Source organism: Hipposideros armiger, unplaced genomic scaffold, assembly GCF_001890085.2.
Source record: "Hipposideros armiger isolate ML-2016 unplaced genomic scaffold, ASM189008v1 scaffold_349, whole genome shotgun sequence".
NCBI lineage: Eukaryota > Metazoa > Chordata > Mammalia > Chiroptera > Hipposideridae > Hipposideros > Hipposideros armiger.
Window position 1 is genome coordinate 211574 of NW_017731699.1, and position 6142 is coordinate 217715.

Below are 6142 nucleotides of genomic sequence, written 5' to 3' on the forward strand. Positions count from 1 at the left end.
TGGGCCAAAGTGGTTAAGTCTCAGCCTAGAAGCAAGTCCCCAGGTCTCCTGAAAGGCATGGCTCCCCCAGATAATGATATGCCTGTGTTTTCTCAAAGTCGTAACTTGCCCTTCAGCATTCTCTTATCTCAAGTTCAAACCGAATTGCCTGGCTAAGAAGTATTTTCAGCATTTTCAATTGTAAGGTCCCTTATCCAAAACTCTAAACACTACTTCAGGTAAGAACTTTATGGCCACCTTGGTCCCATATCCTTCTTTATAACAAGACAACAGTGATGCTCAGTTCATCTAGCCTGTGAGAGGTTCATAGCACACTGAGGCCGCTTCCTTTCTCTTTGCCTTCCATATTTGCAGTTACCAAATTTTTTTTTATAACCATTCAGTATCATTATAAGGAGAATTATTTAGGTTTTGAGAGAGAAAATTCCAGGGGCTTATGCTACTTGTGCCTTTGTTGAGATGGTTAATGTAGCCATCTATGACTCACGTGGTGGGTCCAGGTCTCATACCTACGGTGTGAGACAGGAGGTGTGACAGGGTGACAGTTTCTGGTGAAAGGAAGCAGGTGGCTCAGAAGAAGCCAAGTCACAGCCTCTCCTCTTATGAGGACAGTCATATTGGATCAGGGCCCACCCATATTACTCCACTCAACCTTAATCACCTCTTTAAAGGCTCTGTCTCCAAGTGTAGTCACATTCTGAGGTACCCTGGGGGTTAGGACTTCAACATATGACTTTGGGGGGACACAATTCAGTCCATAACACTGGCATACATGAGGGAACTAATAAAAATGAGCTATTATTAAGTCCTTGTGTTGGGCAGAGCAAACGCATATCAAGGCAACCATACAGAAAAGATGAACAACTTTGCTTTTTTCCTCCCTGATTTGACCAAGAATATTTCATGTTTCCACAGCTGGGACACAACTGAAAGCCTTGTCCAAACAGCTACCGATCAAACCAGGTCAGAGGACACTTGAAAACTGGAGCACGAAGGCTCAGCGGGTGGACACTGTTAAGGAAACCGAACTGGCTAATGGCCTCCCCAAACCGCAGGTTACTATTTTAAATGTTACAAAAGACCACAGAGAGTGAAAAGATGAAAAAATACAGCCACTGTGAGTCCAATCTTCAAAGGAGGAGGACTGAGTGATAGGGGCCCTTGGGCCCATGTGACTAAGCTAAATTGCCGGGTACTAAGCAGCCTTTGGGCTGGAGGTAGGTTATTATCCGTTCTGTCCTGGGGCTCTCAGGATAGAAAATAGCTGTTTCCTTTTTTCTCTCCTTCTCACTAAAGTCCATTTTGCTGTCCTTGAAGACTGAAAACTTCTATGTGTTGGCCAAAGTCGTGCAAAAGGGACACACGCAAACACGCTCACCCATGCGCTAAAATAACAGAAACATAAAAGAGAGCTTATCTGGGGAGAAACTTCCGAGCAGATCTGAAGGACGGACGGAGCAGGGAGAGCCCGAGCTCATGTTAGAGTGCTGTGCTGAGGACAGGCAGAGCTGCTGTGGACTCATCAGGGCCAAGCTTTCGGGCAGGGTGTGCTCACCGGCCCCCATGACATAGGGGTGACCCTTCCCCACAGTAATGCTGTGTATATTTGTAGGAAAAGACGAGTCGGAACTGGAAGGCTGTAAAAGCCCCCAGTTGAGGAAATGGCCATTAGAAAGGGGATCTCCCAAAGCTCAGGAGCTGGTATTAGGTTATTCTCCTGCCAGGGCTTCCAGGGCCCTCCAGGCGTCCATCTCCTCAGTGAAGGGAAAGGAATAATCACAGTACGACCTACCAGCCATCGCAGGGAGGGTCAGCGCTGCAGACAAATGTCATCGCACTATGGGTCAGTTGAAATGGTGGCACGGAGGGAGATCAGGTTTCTTTACAATTTCACGTGGGTAAAGCCACACTGACCAGCTCCCTGCCAGGGTCGAAGGGAGGCACCTGCAGAACTCGATTCAGGTCTGCATTAGGGGCCAGGCTGTGATTCAAAAACACCAACAACACTCTCCTGCCCCCAAAATCCCTCAGGAGTTACACTGCCAGAAAGGGCTGCAAAAGTGGATCTCTAAGTTCTTTTTTGTCATTTGAAGACCACATGGCCTCACTCCCAGAGCACAGAAAGCTTCTCCGGTCACAAAATGATCAAATCCTTCCCTTTGACTTTTCTCTCTGCTTCAGGTATTCAGTTGCTCCCAAGGCGGGTGGTGGTCCAGAGTCCTACCATTAACAGTATTAAAACAGTCAAAATGTCTCAAACATGTACTATGGAGCAGATGTAATTTACACCGAAGGAAGAGGGATACTTTAGCTGAAAGAACACACACATTTTTGGTAGTTACCACCACAACAAAAAATCTGATTTTGTTTTGTTTTGTTTTGTTTCGTTTTTTAGCTTTTAGCTTTCATCACTCTCTCCTGATCCTGACATGTTCCCAACTACTGACCGGGCAGGCACCTCCATCCAAAGTTACCTCACTCTAAACTTAACCAAAACAAACTCGTTTTTGTGAGTTGCAATATCTACTTAAGTCATCCAAGCTCTCGGGGTCATCTTTGACCCCTAACAAGTCCTAATTAATTGGCCATCGATTCTTGTTGATTCTACTGCCAAAATGCCTCTCTAATCGATCCACTCCTCTTCATCCTTATTGTTGCTGCCTCAATTCAGCATCTTCTCTCAAGAGAACGACTGCCCAGCCTCAAAACTCAGCCTCTTGCCTCCAGTTTCCTTTTGATTTTTAATTTTTGATCCAGGAACCGCCCCTTCGAGGCAATATAGATTTGACCTCTTCTGAACAAAGCAGTGTGCTTCAGTAAAGGAGAAGCAACAGCTCATCAGGCCTGACTCACAATAGAAGACTGACACAGTTGAGAAACAGAGGCCTGAGCCTCTCCCGGTCCGTGCGACATGGTGCTGTAGCTTGAGCAAATGATTCCGGCAGAGTTTTACGCCTGTGTTTGAGAGGAAACAGGAAGTGGATGTTCTCGATGGGAAGACAGAAGGAAAATGGCTACTCAACTAGTGGGTTATAGTAACCAAGAATCTCTCAGGATTCAAGATAGGTGACCCTCAGCTTTCCTTAACTGATGTGCAAAAGAACTTGGGTACATACGTACTCTAAAAAAACGACAGACAATTTTTGTAATTTAGAGAGAAAAACATTTCTCCTCAACCCACCGGCCGAATAATGATTACCATGTCTGTACACACCTTCCCAGGCTTTGTCCACTGCAAACACATGTTATTAGCTGTAATCACAGACTTTGGTTGGGTAACTACATAGAATTATATACCTAAAGATTTGCTAAGTTAGAAAAACAATTGGCCTTACTTTATCTCATGCATTTCACTTGAGGAATTTTCAGTCTGGAGGACATCATTCGTTACAGAGTGGTTCCTCCTGGGGAAAGGTGACACTGTGGCCTGGGCTGTACCTACACAATTTTACATAAAGGAAAGGTGTAAAATCTGGTAAGGTGCTGTATATTTTAAACTGGTGGAACCCAGATACGGGGAAATGCCTGAAGTCTAGAAAGTAAAAAAGAGGCCCTCTTCCTTCCATACCACCTTCTGATTTTTATTAGCAGCGTCCTTAAAATGGGGTTAATAATATCTACTTCACAGGGCTTTTTGTGAGGAATAAATTATGTGAAATTGCATTATAAACTATTAAAAAAAGGATACAAATGTAAGGAAAAACTTAGTATCGCTCATGAGTCTGTATTTCTCACTAAATGCCACATTCCTGAATAACAACCCTCGCTTCCTATCTTTGTATTTCCCACTCCACTCTCCTGGATGCTCTAATATAGAGGGAAATGCAGAGCTCTGTTGGAACTGAGAGAAACAACCAACCAATTTTTCCTGGGATTGTCAGGGGCATTTCATCAAGAGTTTTACAGGGCTAGTAATAGGGATCGGGAGTTATTTTTAATATTTATTAAAGTCTATCCTGAAATTATACTGTTATCAGCAATAAAACTTTACAAGCTAAATAAAACATCAAGGTTTTCTTTATTTCTTTGGTTTTTTTTCCTTTTAAAAGGAATTACATAAAACAAATATGCATCTCACAGAAAAATGTATTGTTGCTTTGTTTCATAAATATTGTGTGAGGCCCTGTGGTAACTGCAGAGGACAAAAAGATGAATAAAATAAGTCATAATCCTTGTCTTTAAGGAACTCATAATCCAGTAAAGACAGACCAGTTTAATGTGCAAGTATAATATTACATGACAAGGGCAAAAATAAGGACAATCACAATAAAAGAAATATATGCAGGACTCTTAACCTAGACTTGGGTGGGGCTGGGTGATCATGGAAGGCTTCCTGGAGGAAGTGAAACCTTAAAAGACTTCTGGGAGTTATCCAGGCAAAGGCTGTGCATGAAGGGAGAGTGGGAAGCAATATATGCAAAAGGTCAAAGGTGAGAGAACACATATACCAAGAAATTGCGGTGCAATAGGGCCCCAATGTAGAATTGGGGTGCACAAGTGGGTAGAAATAGGCTGTGGAGAAGAAAGGCATTTTACCCCAACTTTAATTTTGCAAATATTCACACCTAGAAAACACTTGAAACAAATAGTGCAGTGAATATTTATAAACTCTTCACCTAAATAATGATGGGAAGGGAAGGAGGAAGAATATGAATGAATTAATGAATTTGACAAAATTGGTCATCAATTGGTGGTAGAGATTTCTAACACTCTTCAGATGCTCCCTCTCCCCAACCTGTACTAAATCTTTCTATAGCTTTCCTTTATTTTTTCCTCCTCTCTATCCTTGAGAAACTTGGAGGCTAATTGGTTATAAAAACATTCTGTTGTTATGTGCACACTCTGGGAATATCTAGTCCAGATAAACCAGTGTTTCTCAGCCTATTTTTCATGACTAACCCCCTAACGAACATTTTCAGGCTTTTTTTTCTATTCGTCTCCCTCAGGAAACTTTAATATACTGGTATACTGTGTATCTGGTTTTGTACTGTATATATACATATATATGCATGTATTGGGTTGTCGGAAAAAGTCATGATGCATTTTTGCAATGAAAATCATCAAAAAAATACGTCATGACTTTTCCGACAACCCAATATGTTAGCATATCTGTATATATGTATACATACAATACAAAATATACATAATATATACTGTATTTTTTGTACCCTCTGTGTATATATGTGTATGTTATATATAAATATATATGTAAATATATGTGTGTATGTGTGTGTGTGTGTATATATATATATATATATATACATACATATAGAGAGAGAAAGATTTTTTTCATACCCAAGACTAATTTTTTGCCTTGTTACAGGCACTACACTCCCATTGAGAATTCATGAGACGATAAACAGACCTAACACAAAAGTGAAATAAATAAGATTAAAATAGAATGAACTAACTCTTATTTCAATTTAATTTTAGAAACAATATTAATATACTAACCACTTATACAAATGTAAAGTAAGGTAAATTCTAAGATCCCTAACAAAAAAAGTTTTTAATGCCTAATGCTTTGTTTCAGCTAAGAATGCTTTGTTTCTAAGACACACATTTTCATGGTAAGCCACTTGGCCACAGGTGCCATGTTTACATGCTCCGGAGAACCTAGTCCAGTGGTGAAGGACCTAATTAGTCAGTTGTCACCTGGTCCTGACTAAACAAATCAAATAAGCTTTGTTGGGTGGGGGAGCCAATCCCAAGTAGATAGGGGCCAGCAGAGAGGGACCAAGCCACCGGCAGGCGAGTCCTAGAGAAGGAGAATGCTTTTGCAGGAAGCAGAGAAACTCAGGCAGGTGTTGGAAAATGCAGTGCAGATTTAAATGCTACCTAGAATATAGGTACTTAATAGTCCCAGAGATATAGAGTAACAACTGATGGCTGCTAGTTGGGAGGGGTGTGGGGATTAGGGAAAAGGGGAAGGGATTAGACAGCATAAATAGGTAACTATAATATTGCCACAGGGATATGAAAGACAGTTCAGGAAATATAATTAATAATGTAAATATTTTGTAGGGTGTCAGATGGTCACGTCTTGTTAGGGAGACCGCATCATGGATGGGGTAGAGGCTTGATCACAGCACTGCACACCTGAAGCTGATGTTGTATAATATTGTATGTTGACTATAATTGA